General features: G+C 45.6%; 1 long non-coding RNA gene across 1 annotated transcript in view; it reads right to left on the bottom strand.

Annotated features, from left to right (window-relative positions):
- Positions 1-21,449, bottom strand: part of LOC142491995 (uncharacterized) — a 44,064-nt gene that overhangs the window by 7,652 nt on the left and 14,963 nt on the right. Inside the window, exon 2 of the long non-coding RNA XR_012800644.1 lies at positions 19,966-20,172. This is a non-coding gene — a long non-coding RNA (uncharacterized LOC142491995). The remainder of the gene's footprint in view (positions 1-19,965; positions 20,173-21,449) is intronic.

Below are 21,449 nucleotides of genomic sequence, written 5' to 3'. Positions count from 1 at the left end.
CAGTCCATTATTATACAGTACTGTATCTTCTGCTTTTTGGGGGGTTGGAGGAGACAAAGCATGCATGGCTTGGGGTACAGCACTGAACATTAGGACTCGAGGTTTACATTAGGTTTTTGGGGGTTTGTAGGGAGGGATTGGCATGCATGGATTGGAGCACTGTGTCTTACCTGGCAGTATTGCTGGGAGTGTTTCCTGGTTTCCTGCACCAAGGGGAGGGAGAAGCATTTCCTGCATGGTGTCTTTGCCCAGCTCCAGACATGCAAAATAGAAAATAAGCATTAAACAATTAAATAATTTTAAACAATCAACTGTCTTTTTTTTAATTAAAAACAGCGCATCTATATTTTAAAATAAATTTATAACTAGTAGTTGTCAAATAAGTCGATGTACCTCCAGGGAAGAGCCCTTGTGTCACGTACGACCCTCTGCTAGCACGCGACCTGCATACGGGACAAGGGTTAATACCGACGCTCGCAAGCGCACCCACTCTTCACCTCCGCAAAGGTCCGTCAAATGGACAGTATCCCCTCTTACAGGATCAGGGATCTATACCCAGACCGCAAGCTTCCCCACTCTTCACCCCCTCAAGGGTCCCTCAAATGAGTTGTATCTCTCCTCAAGCTGTCCCAATATACCACCGCCATGAACAGCACACAAGTGAGCACGTGACTTTAGATATGCAACCAGGGTTAATACACAAGGCACTCTAGCAACCCCCCTTTCTCCTCTGCAAGGAACCAGCGAGTTAGTATTAACCCCTACTCAATTGCACATCATATCTATCCACTGCCACCACCTGAGGTTATGCAGATATGATAAAAGATCTTAGACTAAAATATCTGGCAGGGCCTCAGGTCCCTGTTTATTATAGGAAAAACTATGCACTCTAACACAAAATCAGTTTTAGTAACGTATGCCCGAATTTAGCAAGTTATTCTCTCCAGCGTGTACAAAGTTCATTCAGAGCCCAAAGCATTACTTATTAAATGTTTTAATATATATAAAAATACAGTGCTTGAATTACAGAAAAGGTATTACAAAATAGACATACAATTACAATATAAGGCAGAACAGCTTCTTAAAATAAAAGGGGTAAAACTGAAAATCCTATACAGTACATTACCACATGCTATGGATTTTTCCCAGAGAGGCACTGGTTCAGAAGATGAGGTCTGCCATGCGTTCCAAGCATGCCCCTGGTCAGATCTGACATTTTACAACCTGGCCCAGATTTAAGTACAATTCTCTCTTAGGGCACCTTCATGAGCCCACCCCTTCTACAACATACCTTGAAGCTGTTCTCCCCCAACCCTGTCTGTAGACCTTGATTAATTCAATTGACACCTTGAGTGGGCCATCCACATGGACACACCTCCTCAAGTAAATCCCTTTGAAATTCAGAGCAGTTCAAAGAAACAGTTCTGTCCTGTTTCAGACTCAGCATTTGGTATTCTTGTTAAAAGTGTAGCTCATTAACCCCTTAAGCACCAGAGGGATTAAAAATACCCAAAATCTCATGACATTATCATGACACCTTGTATGCCTCAAAAGGCCATTAATGCTGTCTCACGATTCTCATAAGAAGACTGATAATATTAAAATAGCGTTCACTTCTTCCATAATTGTTCTCCTTAAATTTGCAGGAAGACCCAATATATATGATTTATTGCCTTCATAATTGACATTTTGGGTCCACTCGCAGTACATCTCAAAACTGACGTGGTGTTTAAAGATGAACGGGGCATATTTCTGAGGTAGACCATCACATCTGATTTGGTATTTCTCCCGGACGCTCTGGGGCAGGTCTCTCAGCATGATGTCTGGGACCAGTACAATCCTGGGTGCTGAAGTGGGTGTGCTTCTGGCAGCGGGTGGGGGTCGATCGTCTGGGAGGATACTTTCCTCCTGTCGTGGCCTTACCGAGGTTGTCATCTCCACCAACAGAAGGGTATATGTGTATCCTGGATATGGAGGGGTTTTGCGTGGGGGGTCCCGTGGTGTGATTGGTGTTGGAAGCATGAAGGTCAAATTCAGGGATTGAGAGGGTGCATGGGTGGGGGTATGCGGTTCCTCCATGGGAGAATAAGGCGCCTCCAGGTCACCCTCTTGCTCCTGCGTTGACATACAGGGGCAGGGACTCCAAGAAAAGAATAGAGTCCTGCAATGTTCCTCTCAGTCTTATCCAGATGAACACCAATGCACCTATCCATATTCTCATTGCACTCCAAAAGATGATCCATCTTGGTCTCCATTCTGTCCCTGTATTGCTCTGTTTAGTTGTCAGTGATTTCGATACCACTAAAAACATCCAGCATGCGGATGACTGAGCTGAATCTGGTGCAATGAGTACTGGTTTCAATCGGAGGAACATCTGGGTGCTGGAGGAGGTGAGCTGAGTACTTTGGGACGTATATCGACGTGTCTGGGTGCTGGACAGGGTGAGCTGGAGGGTTCCGGACCAGCATCAGTGGACAAAGGGTCAGAGCAGGCGGATGCTTGGGAATCGGTGACGGTGGGTGATGGCAGTGAAATGTCCGGGACATCCGATTCGGCTTCCGTGGGTGCAGGGGCATTTCTGGGGCCCGTCCAAACAAGTTGATCATTGTTGATTTTGGCCATTTTCTTCTTCACATACAAAGGGCCAGCGTTCTTTGCCTTGGGAGCCTTCAGAACTTTTTCTTTAGGCACCTTTGGCTTTGGATTGGAAACAGCTTCCGACTTTCGCTTTCTCATGGTCGGCACAGATGAAGAAAGCAGGTTCCTGCATCCATAGAATCAGAGTTGATCCATGGAAGCAGATGGAAGAATGCACAATACAGTACCTGTACAAGAGTTCGTTCAGATAGAGATCAGCATGTGGGAGGCTATGCAATTTGTGTCACCTTTTATGCACTGTCTCCCTATTTGAATTTTTTGTCAGGCATGGACACGAGCTGCAGGTGTTAAAATTCGGCATATACTTAACCTGTCGAGCGAGGTCCATTACATTATAAATACACCATCACTTCTGTTGATTCAATGCCCATTGAATATATATCGAATACACATTGAATATACATTTCTCTGTGATTTCTTTTCTAAAGCAACGATGCCAAGGAAAGTTATTTCAAAGGATCTCAGCATGAGAATACAGGATATGTACAAGAAAGGACACAGAGTTTTACAGATCAAACGCTGGTTACTTACTTCGATTTAGCAAAAAGCACTGTCAACTATTATGCCCATGGTCAGACAAAAAGTGTAAAGTGGAGTCCCCCAGTCACAACAGAGTAAGTATTTTTGTTTTCATTCTGTAATTACTGTATTACTTGTATAAACTTCTTGCATATCAAAATGCATTTTTTTGTTTACTTGTTTTCTTAGCAATTATTTTAGAGCCAATAAAATACTGTACTACTGTACATTTAGAAGAAAATAGAAACATTTTATTTTTCTCTTGCTGCTTTTATTACTCTAAAAGCGTCTTGTATATCAAAATGCATTTTTTTGTTGACTTATTTTTGGGCCTAACAAATTGTTCTCTTTTCCTTTAAAGCTTCTGGTGGACAAAATCAGCGAGGCTAATGATAAGCGCTGTGCTGCAACAGTTAAGACTGTTCTAGAGAACAATTGACAGACTAAGACAGAAAAGAATCCCTTTAACGTGGCACAAAAAGAAATGACACCCTAATTAATATATAATCTTTATTGAAATAATTTAAAATATGACTGTTTGGACTCCAAAACTAATAAAAACAATTAAAAGAACCGAAAAGGTGTGGGTTAGTGTAACTAATGATACTAGTGATACAGTGATTTATATATATATATGATGACTAGATAAAGTGTACACTTAAATGATGTAGATGGTTTAACCCAGTGTAACCATCTAGTATCCTGAAGTGACAGGATATAAAGCCTGATGTCCAAAATAAAGCTGGTTGATCCACAATGTAAGGAGAAGCCCTATACAGGGAAACCTTACCACCAAACTACTACTGATTGTAGTTGTTTGGTTGGGATTTGCACACAGAGCGCTGCCACACAGAAATATACCGTGGCAGACCCAGGGATGCTACTTTGGCCAAAAGTGGTCAGATAGCAATATACAGCTGGACTAAATCAGGTATGCAACAGGTTATGACTGAATTGCCTGATGGCTTATAAAGATATCCTTACTATTACATATAAGTGTAGCCCTTAGTGTAAGTAGGAGCCCTGTGAAGGGACCCCTTACCATCAAACTGCTGTTAGTGTTAGCTGTTTGGTTGGGCTAAGTACTCAGTGTGCTGCCCTGTATACAAGACAGTCGGGCAGCCCCACAGTTACTATAATAGCACTTAGATACAAAGGCATACAGAAACAAAGTCTGCCACGGTATATTTCTCTGTGGCAGCGCTCTGTGTGCAAATTACATTTTGGGGGGCGGCGGAGGCAGCGTGAGGAAGGCCAGAAACAGAGCAGACTGCTTACCTCCCATGCTGCTTCCACTCTCCACTGCTCCTGCTGCTGCACACAACTATGGTCTCCTTGCTGCTGCACACAACTATTCAGGGTGAGAGGGGTGTAAAACAAAGAGGGTGTGGTAAAAAAGAGGGGGGGTGTAAAACAGGGGAGAGGGGGGTAAAATGGAGTGGTGGGTTAAAACGGAGGGGGTATGTAAAAATGGAAGGGGACTATGTAAAAATGGAGGGGGTTATGTAGAAACGAAGTAGGGTTATGTAACGAAGGGGAGGAGAAAGAGGGGATGAGAGGGGTATGAGAGAGGGCGGAGGAGAGGGGTGAGAGAGTGGTGTGAGAGATAGAAGGGGCAAGAGAGAGGGAGGTGAAAGAGAGAGATGGGGTGAGAGAGAGGGGATTATGTGGCAGGAGAAGCTTGAGAGAAGGGGAGCAAGTGGGGGAGAAGCTGGAGAGAAGGGGATCATGTGGGGGGAGAAGCTGATGAATAGGGGATGGTGACAGCGTGACTCGCAGGAGGCCTGGAGCAGAGCAGTCACAGAGCAAAGGAAGGAGGAGGATGGCAGCAGTGGCGGTGGCATCTGTTGCAGAAGACGCCCCAGGGCTCCGACCTTAGCAACCAGGAAGAAAGTGAGAACTTCCGGTGCCAGGGAGGACCTCCACAGCCAGGTGTAGAATTTTAACTTTGGAGGGGGTAGGGGGTGAGAGAGTATGAATAGGGGGTGAGTGGGGGAGGTAATACAGGAAGATAAGGGGAGTGAGAGGATGAGAAGGGGTGATGGTAAGAGAATAGGGAGTGGGAGAGAGAGGGGATTGTGTCGGGCTGGGGCAAGTCCAGCCAACATACAAAAGTTTCCAACATTTTTGGGGACATATTTTTTGGGGGGGTGCATGGCTGAAGGAACATCTAGGGTGCTAAATATCCTTACACTAGCCCTGCTCCTACTTAATGGAATTTGATGATTGCTGGATATTGTCTGCATCCTCATACTAGGTTGCAATACCACCCACTTTTGAAATCCTAGTTTGCAAAATCTGCCTCCCCTATTCTAAAGCACCAATACAATCCCTGGCTGATATCACCCAGTTTCTTGTCTCAATTTCTCTCTGAATGAGAAGAGTCAGCTGTTACTTCTTTGGGATTTCAACTACAATTGGCTTTACCCTAAAAACAACAAAATCCAGGTACAAATCAAGTCACTTAACCTAACACAACTAATTTCCCAATCCACATGGACAAACCTGAAATCTCACAATCATTCTTGCTTGACTGGGTTCTCTCCTCTAGTCCCAGTGACCATGCAATAGTGTCACTATTGGAAAATCAAACCATCCCAATCACGCCCTAAAGTTCTCCTTACTAGAACGTTTAGTAACTTTAATCCACAACAGTTCTGGCTGATCTTACCAACTGCCCTTGGTACAGAATTGACTTATTACCCGACCCGGATTCTGCGCTCCACTTTTTCCAATCTGAGTTCTTAAAACTCTGTGATACCCATGCTCCACTACGCAAAATAAGAGTACGGGGGGCCCACATTCTGTGTGTTACAACCAACCTTATAGCGCTCTACCATTTTAGGGATGCCTTGTGAAAAAGCTACAATTGGCACTACCAAGGATCTTTATAACTACAGATGCCTGCGGAATATATGCACAAGGCAAACAAGACACGCAAAAGTACAATATTACTCTGACAATCTTCAACAGAATACATCAATCCCAGCTAACTTCTAGAAGGTAATCAACAATATATTCAAGCCTTCTAGCTATCAACAACCATGTAATATCATTAAGGAGGATATTACTCTGACAAATCCCACTGACATTGCAAATGCATCCAATGAATACTTTGTGGGGCGTGCAACTAAACTAAACTAAAACCACAAACATGAAGTTCATTCTGGGAGTACTCCTATAGCCTCACCCTCACCCAACACTGCCCACAATTTTCAATTTATCCCAGTATCTGAAGAGGAGATTACACATATTCTGAAGCCAGGGCACGTTGGTATGAATGGCTCCCGATAGCATTAACACAGTTCCCTTTTAAATCACTCCAAGTCCTGTAATATTTCCTCCACTTTATTGGGAAAAGGCAGCAGGATACAGATACTTGTGGATGGTGTGTAGTGGTGATTATTAGTTAGGAACCGGTAAAAAGAGATGGCCTCACCAAGGGGGATAAACAGAGAAGGGGTCCTTTACTCACTGTCTCCAGGGGTGGAAAAAGGAAGTGAGGTGCAGTGTGGGTAAAGGAATAGTCTAGGGGCAGACCATGTCTGAACAAACAGGAGGGGGGGCAGACTAGCCCATTCTGGTGAGGATCTCAGAAACTGCTGTAGCAGCTCACTGATGTCGTGCTCGCAGTCAAGGAATGCAACATTGTTGCAAGCCACACAGGCACAGTATGTGTCTGCAGACTCCATGCAGCTGGGAATAAAATCTGACAGGCAGAAACTGCAAAGGAGAGAGGGGGGTGAGTCAGAAATGTGGCTCTTGTTCCATAACACTCCCCGTCTGGTATCTGTAGATACCACTATATAACAAGTTATGTGGAACATATGTGCAATACATACAACATAACGATATACTGCAAAGGTCCATATTTCCATAGCAACGTGATACCGGCCGGTACCACTGGCATCAAAGTCCTTTGGCCAGGCCTTCCAGTAAGGGAAGCCAGGTGGGTGCGCAGCTCTTGGTTAGCTTGACGCACCACATTGTCTCTTAAAAGTCCACGGCACTCTTGGTCGCGCAGGTATCTTTGGTTACTATTGTCTCTATTGTCCTTAGTGTTTATTTGTAATTCCTTGCATGCCCCAACGAAATTGGTACCACAATCGGAGCGTATTTGTTTAACTGGTCCTCTGACGGCAAAGAACCTTCTGAAGGCATTTATGAAGCTTGAAGCATCCATAGATTCTATAACCTCGATGTGTATAGCTCGTGTGCTCATGCAGGTGAAGAGTACCGCCCATCGTTTGCTGTTTGCTAGCCCGCCTCTAGTTCTACGTGAGATGATCATCCAGGGCCCAAATACATCGAGTCCTACATAGGTAAAAGGGGGTTCTGTATTAAGTTTGTCGATAGGTAGATCCGCCATCCTTTGGTCTTGGCTTTTGCCTCTCAGCATTCGGCACCTAACACATTTGTGGAGATTACTGGCCACGCACCTTTTCATGCCAACGACCCAAATGCCCGCCGCCCTAATAGCGCCTTCGGTGAAGTGTCGTCCCTGATGCATGACTTGTTCGTGGTAGTGGCGCACCAACAAAGTGGCGATGTGATGCCGGCCAGGGATGATGAGAGGGTTGCTTTCCTCCCTGCTCAATTGGGACTTATTGAGGCGGCCTCCTACTCTCATGAGGCCGTCGTTGTCGATGAAGGGATTCAACTTCCAAAGTGGACTGTTTTTGTGAACACTCTTCTTTCCGCGAATGCAATTGATCTCTTCCGCATACGTTTCTCTTTGAACATGACCGAGAACAGTTTCCTTAGCCTTTGTAATTTCCTCTACGGTGCGCAGCTCTTTGCAGATGTGCCAGCCGTGGCAGCCGGTAGTTTTACCATCTGGTGTCTGGCGGAAGGTGGAGGCTATATGCCCGAGATGGGCTACTGCTCGCAGAAGGGCCGTCCATCTTGAGAAGCGTTGGAATCGGTGTGATCCGAATGCGTTTTTGTGCGATACATTGGTGAGTACCACGGATATTTGTGGGGGCCTTATCTCCGTATCCTTTTCGGGATCCACGAGTTCAAAATCGCCAACTGGGGTTGGTAGCGTTTCCGCAGGCTGCGCAAGAAACGTTGGTCCTGTGAGCCACGACGTATTCTGCAGTTGAGATGCGGGTACCGAGCTGGTGGCATGATCTGCAGGATTTTGATCTGTGGGCACGTGGTGCCATTGTTCTGGTTGAGTTGATTTCCTGATTCTTTCTACACAGTTAGCTACGTATACGTAGAATCTCCTCTTCTTGTTGTATATGTATCCCAGCACCACCTTGCTATCTGTGTAGAGTTTGACGGCATCTGGTTTGCTGTCCATCTCATTCTTGATAAGCTCCGCCAGTTCTACTGCTAACACTGCACCACACAGCTCTAGTCTGGGTATAGTATGGTCAGGTTGTGGCGCCAGCTTAGCTTTGCCAAGGATGAACCTGATGTGGCAACTTCCATCCACGTCCGTGGTTTTTAGGTAGGCCACCGCTGCTATAGCTTTGGTGGAGGCATCTGAGAACACGCAAAGCTCTTTGCTGTGTGCGGCGGTGAGAGATATAGGTGAATAGGGGCGTGGGATTTGAAGTTGCTCGAGGGCCTTCAAGGAGTGTTTCCACGTTTCCCACTCTTTCCGTTTTTCTGGAGGTAGTGGGGTGTCCCATTCCTGTTTTTCGAAGGACATTTCTCTGAGGAGAGACTTCCCTTGTATAGTGACAGGAGCCACGAATCCTAGCGGGTCGTAGAGACTGTTAACGGTGGACAGGACTCCGCGACGTGTGAAGGGTTTTTCTTCGATGGCTACCTGGAACGTAAAGGTGTCTGTTTTAAGATTCCAGCTTATCCCCAGGCTCCGCTGTATGGGAGGCGTGTCGGTCCCCAGATCCAAATTCTTGAGATCTGGTGCTTGATCATCTGCGTGGAACGCCTTCATCACTGTGGCACTGTTGGAAGCTATTTTGTGCAACCTTAGGTTGGCCTTTGCTAACATCTTTTGTGTCCTCTTGAGTAGATCTACGGCTTCTTCTTCGGTGGGAACTGATTTTAATCCGTCGTCCACATAGAAGTCTCTTTCGACGAAGCTCCTGGCGTCTTTCCCGAACTCTGCTTCTCCGTCTTGGGCCGTTCTTCTGAGGCCGTAGGCTGCCACTGCAGGTGATGGGCTGTTCCCGAAGACGTGTACTTTCATGCAGTACTCCGTGATTTCCTTTTCTATGTCGTCATCTTGGTACCACAGGAATCTTAGGTAGTTACGGTTGTCTTCTCGCACAAGGAAGCAGTGGAACATCTGTTGAATTCAGAATAGAACAATGGTGCTCAAAGTGCTATGTGTGTGCTTCTGAAGGGAGGGAGACACTGGGTATTAAGGTATTGTGCATTGGTATACTCAGTCCATAATGATGGGGGTGGGGGCACCAGGAAGCCCTGAAGATTAGGGAAGTTGTCCTAGGACACCCTCCTTCACCTCATTGGGATAGCCCCTTAAGAGTACTCACAGTCTGTTCACCTCCAGAGTCTCCCTTCCAATGCGTGCTGCTATGTAAACGAATTCCAGAGATGTAGGTGTGTAGCGCACAGCATCCAGCAGAGAACAGGTCTGGCAAAAACTTTCTTTATTGGCAAGGCATTAAAAAGAGGGGCGCAACCCTTCAACGCGTTTCGTGCAAAGCACTTTGTCAAGAAGTGCCTTTACACGATATACAGCCACTTAAATACACAAAGTCTGTCAAATCTCGCGATATCTCGTGATGTCATCAGACCGCTACTATCCAATCAGAAGGACATTCCCCGCGCACGCGCGCCGCGATCGAGCCCAGCACCAGCAAGATCATCGCATACCATGCCTCTCACTGTCCCTGCGATGTGCACCCGCTGGTAAACACAACGCTGATCAGGAGACCAGCCATGGAAGCGGCAATCAAGCACACCGGACCCCTCGCCACGCGCATGCGCATGCGGACATTCCAAACATGCCTGATCTACTGACTGATCGGTGCAGCTCTTGAGAACATCTCCCCCTTTCTCTTGTTTTTTAATTTTCTCTAAACCTATGAACGTGAAGTTCTTTATGCTGCCCTTACTACATTGCGTAAAATGTTTCGACACTGGGTGGTCCAGATCCCCTTTGCGAATTAGTCTACAATGTTCTTGCATTCTAATTTTTAGAGCCCTCAATAACAATAATAATAAAAATGTATTTCACTAATGACAGCATTCTTTGGGAACAGACCTGATAATGATTTTTGTAATACACTGTGTGGACATCATATGACAGTTTATATGATTGAACTTGTTTATACGAATTGTCTATAGATAACAAATTCTTGTTTTGATGATTCATCATATAGTTGGTTTGGGATAAGAACAGTATCAATTATAAATCCAAAATCTTTAATAAAGGAAAAAATTGCTCAAAACATGGCACAAATATAAAACTATTGGTAGTCCCTCACTTCCATTGTAGTATAATGGCTTTCAACAATACCTTTGTGTACATTGTCAAAAAGTATACATTTCTGTGTTTTTTCTATTAGGCTCTCCACAGTAGAAATAATTAACATGCAAATTATTATTGTTTTTCATATATACATAATGATCATGTTCATCAAGAGGGAGCACATTTGTTTTTACATGAGTATAGCTTATACTTATATTTTAATGAGGTATCTTGTTTAGAGTAGTTTAGCTAAGTGTTTAGATAATGAATTATATTTGTTTAAATTGTTTTGATGCATAGCAACATTATGGGCCATGCTAAACGTAGATCTGTGTGGATATGGGCCGCCTTTTTATGTGTAGTGTATTAACCTGTTATTGCCCTGCTGGGGGAGCGGTGCAGATGAGTCTGCTTCTTTTACACTTGACAGCTCAGCTGCACCGATCAGTCAGTAGATCAGGCATGTTTGGAATGTCCGCATGCGCATGCGCGTGGCGAGGGGTCCGGTGTGCTTGATTGCCGCTTCCATGGCTGGTCTCCTGATCAGCGTTGTGTTTACCAGCGGGTGCACATCGCAGGGACAGTGAGAGGCATGGTATGCGATGATCTTGCTGGCGCTGGGCTCGATCGCGGCGCGCGTGCGCGGGGAATGATCTTCTGATTGGATAGTAGCGGTCTGATGACGTCACGAGATATCGCGAGATTTGACAGACTTTGTGTATTTAAGTGGCTGTATATCGTGTAGAGGCACTTCTTGACAAAGTGCTTTGCACGAAACGCGTTGAAGGGTTGCGCCCCTCTTTTTAATGCCTTGCCAATAAAGAAAGTTTTTGCCAGACCTGTTCTCTGCTGGATGCTGTGCGCTACACACCTACATCTCTGGAACATCTGTTGAATGTCTGCGGTTACGGCGATAGGTTCCTTGCGGAAGCGGATCAGCACTCCCAGAAGACTGTTTGTCAGATCCGGTCCGGTGAGGAGAACATCGTTTAGGGAGACTCCCTGATGCTGAGCGCTGGAGTCGAATACCACTCGGATTTGGCCAGGTTTCTGGGGGTGGTAGACGCCAAACGACGGGAGGTACCAGCATTCTTCGCCTTCTTTCAGTGGGGGCGCCGACTCTGCATGGCCACTGTGGAAGATTTTTTGCAAGAAGGCCACAAAGTGTTCCTTGGTCTCCGGTTTCCTTTGTAGGTTACGGCGGAGCGAAGCGAGCCTAGACATAGCATGGTCTCTGTTGTTTGGGAGGCGTCTTCTTGGCGAGCGGAAAGGTAGTGGGGCCACCCAACTGCCCAATTCGTCCTTGAAGAGCTCCTTATCCATCAACCTCAAGAATTCTTTGTCTTCCATTGATGGCGCCTGTTTGTCGTCGTCCTTTGTGGTCTGGATCACTGTACTCCCTAGGTTGTTGGGGTATTTTCTTGCCACAGGCGCGTCTCCATAGTTCCTTTTGGTCTCGGGCTTCTCGTGGACCTGAAAGTGGTTCGGACACGGTTTGAAGTGGGATATACGACCGTTCTCCAACAAGTTCGTCCGTAGGGCGCCTACGTTGTCGGGTCCTCGTATCCTGTCTATGCATACTTCTCCAACTACCACCCATCCTAGATCGAGCCTTTGAGCGCTTGGGCCGTTGTGGTCCCCATTTCGCTGTTCGCGGATCTTGTGTGCTCTCATGATGTCTCTGCCAAGTAGCAGCAGGATCTGGGCATCTTCGTCTAGTGGTGGGATATGATCGGCAATGGGTTTTAGATGGGGATGGTGTCGCGCCACGTCTGGCGTGGGGATCTCAGTCCTATCTTCTGCCATGTGATTGCACTCGATGAGTGTGGGAAGCAGCATGCTCACTTTGCCGTCTATTGAGCATATGGTGTAGCCATTCACTCTTCTCCCTGTGGTCTCCATTCGCCCTGCGCACGTTCTGAGAGTGTAAGGAGAAGTACTGTCTTGTATGTCGAACATATCGAAGAATTCTGACCTGACCAGCGATCGGTTGCTCTGGTCGTCGATGATTGCATACATCCGTTTGGCTCTTTGGGGTTGTCCCTCTGGGTGCACTGCTACCAGACATATTTTAGAGCAAGATCTACCATCGTTTCCTTCTCCGCATACTTCTGTGCATTTGGATGCTACTGACGTCGGGGGGGGGGGGGGGTGTCTCCCACTTCTTCCTCCCCGCCCTGCTTTGTCAGAGGGTTAGGGGCTTTGCTTGCTTTGGGCTTCATAGCTTCCGGGTGTAGAGCGGCTATGTGCCTGTCGCTATCGCACTCTGTGCATTTCATAGCTTCTTTGCAGTCCTTGAATAAATGAGTTGTGGAAGCACAACATTTGAAACAGGCTCCCCATTCCCTGAGTAGGTTCTTTCGCTCCTCTATGGGTTTCATCCTGAATCCGAAGCACTTGTTAAGTGGATGCGGCCTTTTGTGGATAGGGCATTCTTTGTTAAGGTCCCTTGGTTTTTTGTCCCTGTCGGCCGTCTGGCTGGGACTCGCGTGGGTCGTAGGGGGCACGTCCGTCCTGTGGACCGAGATGGGTGTTCTGGAGTCCTTGTACCTTGCTGTTGACCTTTCGTTCCTCGGGTGGCTGGCGCTGGATGTGGTTTGCGCCCCTAAGATGAAGCTGGGGTCGTTTCTTGTCCTTGCCGCTTCGCGGATGAAGCTCACGAAGAATGAGAATGGGGGGAAGACAAACTGCTTCTCCCTTTTGTATTTGGAACCTTGTGAAAGCCACCTTTCTTGGAGGTTGAAGGGTAGCTTCTCCAGGATGGGTCTCACTCCACGAGCTGAATCTAGGGCGTTGAGACCTATTAAGGAATGGTCTTTCCTTGCGTACTCCAGTTCTTGCAGCAGGTCTCCAAGATCTCGTAACTTCGAGTAGTCTTTATTCGTGATCTTGGGGAAGCTCTCGATTCTTTTGAAGAGTGAATCCTCGACTGCTTCGGGGCTGCCATAGGACTCTTCTAGCCTTTCCCACACTAGGTCAAGACCTACTTGGGGTTGATGCGCGTTTGCCGTCCGAAGTCTCTGCGCTTGCTCCCTGGATACGTTCCCCAGGAACTTGACTAACAGGTTGAGCTCTTCCCTTGCTGAGAAGTCCAAGCTGTCGATTGCGTCTTTGAACGTGAACTTCCACGTCCGGTAGTTCTCAGGGCGGTCGTCGAAGCTGATGAGTCCTGCGTGCACCAAGTCGCGCCGGATCATGTACTTGGCTATGTCTGTCAGACCTGAGACATCGGCGCGTTTGTCCCGTTCTGAAGTAGTTGCTGGGAGGGTCCGTGCGGTCGCCTCTTCCTTGGCATGGACGCGTGATGACTGCTGGTCGGTGTGAGGGGCTGTGTTTTCCCGTGTGGGTGTACCTGGATTGCGAGCCTGTTGTGGTGCATCCGTGTGCGCGCTGGCGTGTGGATCACTGTTGCGGCTGTGGCTATCCCAGGCAGCATGTGCCATTGATGGAGCAGCGTCTTCTCCTCGTGGTCCTAGCGAGTCTTCGGTATCTGTGGAGTCGCTCCATCCGTGTTGAGATGGTGCGCTGGTGTTCACACTGAAGAGGCTCCTTACGTAGTCTTCAGTGCGTCGGGCTGGATCCTCTGAGGCTATCCGTCTGTACGGTAGCTCCCCGCCGTCCTGTCTCGCGGCTGCTTCTAGGACTTCGGCTTGGGCTATGGCGGCAGCGGGTCCTCTTCTTTGCTTAGAGCCTCTAGATCCGCGTCTAATTTGGCCTTTCTATGCGCATTGGCAGCGGCGGCGGTAGTCGCGGCGGCATTGGCAGCGGCGGTGGTAGCAGCGGCGGCGGCATTGGCAGCGGCGGCAGTAGCAGCGGCGGCGGCATTTGCAGCGGCAGCGGTAGCGGTGGCATTCTGCTCCTCCTCTTCTATGCGCGCTTTTTCTGCCCTTACGGCTGCCTCTCTGCGACTATATTCGGCCCTGGCACGTGCGGCCTCTGCGGCGGCTCGCGCCTTGGTAGCGTTTGTGCTTGCGCTGGACGCGTTAGATTGCGCTGATTTTGCTGACCTTGAGGAATGCCTGGATGTGCTTGAGCGCTGCGATGCGGTTTCCAGCAAAAGGTCTTTCCTCTTACTCTCGGCTTCTGTGATAGAGGTTCGCACGCGGCTGTCATGTGTCAAGTCAATATTGAGCTGTAAGTCCCTTTCTTGCAGGCTTTAACCGGTGTTAGCCCTGGCCAGGTAAGTGACGTATGCCTCTGACAGTCTTTGGTAGCGTGCGTGATCTATCTTTAATTGAGTTATTGCCTGCTCGAGCTGTTGCACAGAATTGCCAGCGCCGGCGACATTGCATACCCCAAGTGCGGTTGTTTCCCAGGCCAACTCTAATTTAACGCGGTGCGCTTCAATGTCAGTCTCATATTTTTCGCTGCCCTTTTGTGTCAGTGTGACTGTCCGTTTGGGCCTTGCGCCTGCCTGCGCCTGTTGCAGCTGCGCAGCGGTCTCTGTGTCTGAGAGATCGCTTTCCTGCATGATGTCTGGTGAGGCTCTGAGTTCTGCCATGCTGTAGGTGTGTGTAGGCCTTTGTCAGTGCGTGTGGCGTGCGGTCTTTTACCTTGTCAGCGATGGGCGTCTGTCTCAGATGATGCCGAGCGGTGTCCTGCAGCGTGCAGCGTTGGGGTAGCTGTACTTACAGGTGTCCGTTGGCTCCTCACTGTGGGGCTGAGCAGCGGGTGGACTCAGGCAGAGAAAAAGGCAGTTAGGAATTGTAAGAGAAGCACTGTTTGTTGCAAGGCTGCTGTGCAGTTTGAGCTACTGGTTGTCTGTGAAAGCTGCAGACTGTTTGCAGTTTTAGCTACTTGGTGCTTCCTTTGTGTAGTATTAGCAAAGTAAGGCTGCTCACTGTCTTTGCATAAAGCTGTGGTAGTTTGCTGTGTAGAGGCTTGTGGCTCTGTGTAGCAACGTGCTTGTGCAATGTGGTGAGAGACTGCTGTTTATTTGCTATGTAAGCTGCTTGCTTGTATCTTTAGCATAAAGGCTGTGGGTAGCAGCTCCTCTGTGTGTATTTCCCAAGGCACACGGTCCTCTTTTTACTATTCTGAAGCCAGGGCACGTTGGTATGAATGGCTCCCGATAGCATTAACACAGTTCCCTTTTAAATCACTCCAAGTCCTGTAATATTTCCTCCACTTTATTGGGAAAAGGCAGCAGGATACAGATACTTGTGGATGGTGTGTAGTGGTGATTATTAGTTAGGAACCGGTAAAAAGAGATGGCCTCACCAAGGGGGATAAACAGAGAAGGGGTCCTTTACTCACTGTCTCCAGGGGTGGAAAAAGGAAGTGAGGTGCAGTGTGGGTAAAGGAATAGTCTAGGGGCAGACCATGTCTGAACAAACAGGAGGGGGGGGCAGACTAGCCCATTCTGGTGAGGATCTCAGAAACTGCTGTAGCAGCTCACTGATGTCGTGCTCGCAGGCAAGGAATGCAACATTGTTGCAAGCCACACAGGCACAGTATGTGTCTGCAGACTCCATGCAGCTGGGAATAAAATCTGACAGGCAGAAACTGCAAAGGAGAGAGGGGGGTGAGTCAAACATGTGGCTCTTGTTCCATAACAACACACGTGCTTCTCAAATTAAAACTACGCAGCCAATATGGACCTGACCTACTCTAATCTACATTCCTACAACTTGGTGCCCCAGCCATTGCCAAACCGCGTGCTTCCCTAATCAAATCTATTTTGTTTGCATGCATATACATATACATAAGACCTGGAAAACTGCCTAGCCAATTCCAATCTGGCATTCGTTCCAAACACTCCACAGTAACTACCCTCCTAATAGTTTGCAATGAGATCCAGTGTTGAATGGAACTTCGACAACATACTGGCGCAATATTCCTAGATTTTGCAAAGGCTTTTGATACTATTGATCATGTTATCTTGCTTAACAAACTCCAGTGCTCTGGAATAGGGAAGCATGCTTTGAACTGGTTTCATTCCTACCTATCAGGTAGATCCTAACATGTGTATCTCGGGTTCTAACTCTAACCCCTTGGATATAACCTGTGGTGTCCCGCCTGGCTCTGTTCTGGGGCCCCTACTCTTCTCAGTGTTCATCAATGATCTTCCTACAGCTTGTAAGGGAGCTTCAATACACATGTAAGTGGATGACACAATCTTATATGCACACAGCCCTAGCTTCTCCGACCTTGAACACATACTTCAATCTGACTTTTTGAGTCTTGACAATTGGATTTCCCAAAAGAAACTGTTTTAAACACTGACAAGTCCGTAACTATGGATTTTGGGGCCAAGGCTAATTTTCTAAAGCTTCCAATGAACGAGCTTCAGATCAGAACCAACTTGAATACCATCCTAGCCCCTGTTACTAGTTTTAAATATTAGGGCATATGGTTTGACTCCCATTTAGCATTTAGGTTGCATATATATAGTGAAGTCCAGAAATGCACACACCAACCATGTCATGTAGACAGATGCTTGTCCCATATAAACTCAATAGAACAAATAAACCAGATTTGATGCTGGTAAAAAGAGACAGCATACCATATTGTAGTCCAAAAGATGTATTAAAACATACTGGCACTGCTACCGACGTTTCGGTCCTCAGGGAGGGACCTTTTTCCAGGTAATATACATGTTTAAGGTGGTAACCAACTTAGCTAGTGTCCCAGTTAGAAAGGACTGGAGTAAATTTTTAGTTGTTCTCCAAAGTGGAGTAGGCCTTTTTTGTGTTTCTTTTTGTATGTTTTGCCTTGTTAAAGGAACAGGCTCAATTAAACCAGGATTTAATTTCACCTTAATCGGTCTCCATTACATGTACCTCTGCACACATCTCTTATAGCCCCCCAGTTTGCGCACCCCTGGCATATGGCACAGTACCCCAAACTCACCTTAGCATACTTGATACCCTCTACAATTGAATATGCCGCATTGTACTTCAATGCAACTACAACACACATCACTGCGAAATGATCAAAGAACTAGATTGGTCATCACTTGAGACTAGGCGCAAAGTTCATCTTTCCTGTCTTGGCTTCAAATACTTTGTGGGCAAGCTACCCACCTATCTGAACAAACTCCTCACCCCAAGCACATACAGCACTTATCATCTGAGATCTGACTCCAAAAGAGTGTTCATGGTCCCAAGGTTCAACAAAGTATCCGTCCGCTCCGCCTTCTCTTACCGTGCACCCCACAACTGGAACAATCTACCCAAAAATATCAAAGCCAACACCAGTCTAAGTTCTTTCAAAACTAAGGCTGTCTCACATTTTAATCTGGTCTGTAACTGTTACATACGCCTATGAGATATATTATCTTTAACTGTGCATGCAATATCTTGTATATAATGTATAACACTGTTCACTTAATGTAACTATGTATTTGTAACCATGTATTTATCATCATATCTCTATGCCCAGGACATACTTGAAAACAAGTGGTAACTCTCAATGTATTACTTCCTGGTAAAACATTTTTATAAATAAATAATTTGGTTCTTAACACGTCAGACATCCTTACTTAAGAGTTAACAAAGATATTGTACTGGAATTCTTCCTGTCAACAGTAAGGACATAACCACTTTCTCCTTTTCTTCTTCTATATGTAGCCATGGCTGGTTTCTGGCTACAAATCTGCCCTTCTCCTGGCAGTAAGCCCTGGTAAGAGCAGGCCTGCCAGGACTAATCCTGGGTTTCCCCCACCACCAGCAGCTTCAGTGAATCACAGGGGAGGCGGTTCAACTAGGCCTATGTGTCCAATCAGGGACTCAGACCTGTTCCTGCTTTTCCTGTACTTAAGAATCTGCACACCCCAAATTCAGCAGTTGCCTCTACCTTTGAGAGAGGCTGGTCTACCCCAACAACTGTGCAGGGCTCTGTCAATTTGTACTCCCTCCCCAAGGGGAGTGGAGTGGGAGACTATACCTCTTACTTCACCAGGGAGTAAGGGAAGATCAAGGACTGCTTCATGGCCCCTTGGCTTGGAGTGAAGGTCCAAGGTACATCCCGAGGGTGAAAGCCCTAAAAATTGCCTGCTGTTGCGAAGCTGTAAGATCTGCAATGTGCTAATAAACTGTTCCAGTGCTTTACTATACCTTCCTGCCTGAGACTGCAATCTATCAGTGGAAGGGTAAAGAAGTTCTCCTGTAGGGATTGTCCCCCCACCTCCCTGGGGCCTGCAAGAGATGGAGGCACTGTCACCATAAGTACGAATCAGTTACTACCCCAGTAGCCTGTTCTGACCTCCTCCACAACACCGCAGGAGACTCAGATCTACTGTGAGCCAGCAGGTATGCACCACACCACACCATGTAACAATGAAATCTCCCAGAGGGTGGGGGGGTGTGGGGGTGTTACATATATTCCATTTATTCTTCTTTCATTTTAATCTCCTTTCATGTGCTGCAGGAAAAAATGCTCTCTATGTTTCGTTTCCCCCCCCCCCCCCCCCCCTTTTCTCAATTTCTGTCTCCCTCTCTCTCTTCTTATCTCAGCTGGACAAGGATGTCAATGATAGGAAAGGAGCTTGGGATGTCAAAACCTGGTTTCTAAAATGACTACCTGGCTTTCCTGACAGTGTTACAACCCAATGATGTCTGTTGTATTTTCCCTAGTAATAACATTGTTACTATTTTATTATATACCATTGGGAGTATACACAATACTGTACATAGATTTTTATTTTTAGACATGATTGTCAACCCAATTGAATTACTGTCTACTTTGTGGTGCCAAAAGCACAGGGAGATCAAGTTACTTCTACAAGGTTAAGTGTAGCAGACATTTGAAATTCAAACCAAGTTCACACTCTTCAAAGACAATAACATTACATTAACACTAGGCCATTTCTACCTAACATTATCCATTTTGAGTCATTAGGATATTAGACACCCCTTTTAGTCATATGTTGCTGCCAAACATCTTCCTTATTCTTTAGCTTCTGATTCTACTCTTCAAAGACTACAAGGCCAGTTTTATTGTATGGGTATATACTGTTTCCTTTGTGTGCACAGCTACAAATGCAATAAGAGGTGCCATAAACATATATTTAAAGATAAGTCCACAAATGTGGTGGAGGCGAAGTAAAAAAAAGTGGAAGGAAATATAAGACCCAGAATTACAGGATCCAGAAAATATTTCCATAACCATAAAAGAAGCCACATTGATAGGACATGCCAGGAGAACATAAAAATGGAAAATGCAAAAATAATGTAATAGTCAGCTGAAGGAAATTGGCAGGTTTCACAGCAGAAGAAAATAAGCAAGGAAGGACCCTATCAATACTGAAAAACAAATATATTTTCAAGAATAGGATAAGTACTGTAGTAAGCTGAAGTCATTTATCACATTGTGTGTACTGTCCAGAGGTTGTTTGCACCTTGTCACAAGATTGAAATAGCCTGAACACTCACGTCACTCACAAACGTTGACCCCAATGTACTAGTTGAAACTTCTATGCTTCTGGGCAATTGACTGGTCCACCAATGGTCAAATAATTCCAGGACACATTATTCACTCCTTAAAAGACCATTGCAACATCAAGGCAGCAGAAAGTATAACAAATCAGCCACACACTGGTTGAATTCTTTCGCTGTCTGTGCTAACTTGCTGAGACACATCTGCAGAAAACAAACAGAAGCAGTTAATACCAACAATTACGTACGACACAGTGACAGCATGCTGCTTCACACACAGTACTTATTTAGTAGACACAACAGGCAAAGTTTTTTTGCCAATCTTATTATGATGATATTTTTCCTTTGTATTTAATCATTACAGAATGAAGACAGTAATATTAGGTGCCTAAGCAACACAAAGACATTTTCAATGCAAAACGGCTACTATTATTTTTTTCCCCATTTATTTCAATGAAATGTAACTGTAATTTTGAAGTCAGATTTATTGTTATTGATTCTCCGTTTTTCTTTCAGTTTCTACGTAATTTTTCTTCAATTACTGCCACAATATTATTAAAGGGACATTTAATACAATCCTAATTAGTGGAAGATTACTTATAGCGCCTCTCATTCATGTAATGATTTTCAAGAGCGCCAATTATTACCTAACTGTTTTCTTTTGTCTACATTTTTATTTCCTGATGAAATTAAAGTTAATGAAAGTTTGCAAAGTCAAAAATGCACAAAAGTAGACAACCAAAATATGGCTGCCTTAAACAGTATATTAATATACATTAACGCCTACTGATTTTTCTACAGCACTGTTCTGGAATCACATATGTAAAGGATCAAATTTAGTAAAAGATGTCACTGTATTTTGATTATTTTATTAATTTTAAGAACAAGAGGATTTTTTCTGATATATTTGATGCTGTTTTGCCCCAATTGTGCATAAGAGAATCATTAATACATTACCCCCACCTTTTAATCAGTTAGCCTAAATGTATTAATATTTCAATGCAAATAATGAATGTACAATGTGGCATCTCACAAGTGCCTAATGAAGATCCCATTCTGGGGCAGATTCTCCTGCACAGAATAAATACATCTTCACACCAAAAGCACTGGTAAGGCTTTGAATAATATACTAATTAATTTATAAATTAGTTGAAACAAAAATGTTCATTTATTTTATAAAAATGCAACCTCGGTTTAATCTCAGAGTTGTTCTTCAGAGGTGTTTTAATAAAATTGACAGTGTGTAAGGTATTTCTATATCAGCACTTGATGCTTACAGTACTGTATATGTGCAGTACCTTGTGTTTGGAGATTGTTAGTAAAATCCCATATGTTTGGCTCCTGCAAAGCACAAAAAAAAGCTGTTCTGTTACCCCTGATGAATCAACAACAGACTCCATTGATCCATTGTTGAATGAGAGGTGGTCGCTAATAGCAGGCTATTTCCACAGGGAAGGTGTTGGCTTGGTATCAGTAAAGTT

Source organism: Ascaphus truei, chromosome 4 (assembly GCF_040206685.1).
Source record: "Ascaphus truei isolate aAscTru1 chromosome 4, aAscTru1.hap1, whole genome shotgun sequence".
Classification (NCBI taxonomy): domain Eukaryota; kingdom Metazoa; phylum Chordata; class Amphibia; order Anura; family Ascaphidae; genus Ascaphus; species Ascaphus truei.
The sequence above is the reverse complement of the archived record's forward strand: the minus strand, read 5'-3'. Positions and strand labels throughout refer to the sequence as shown.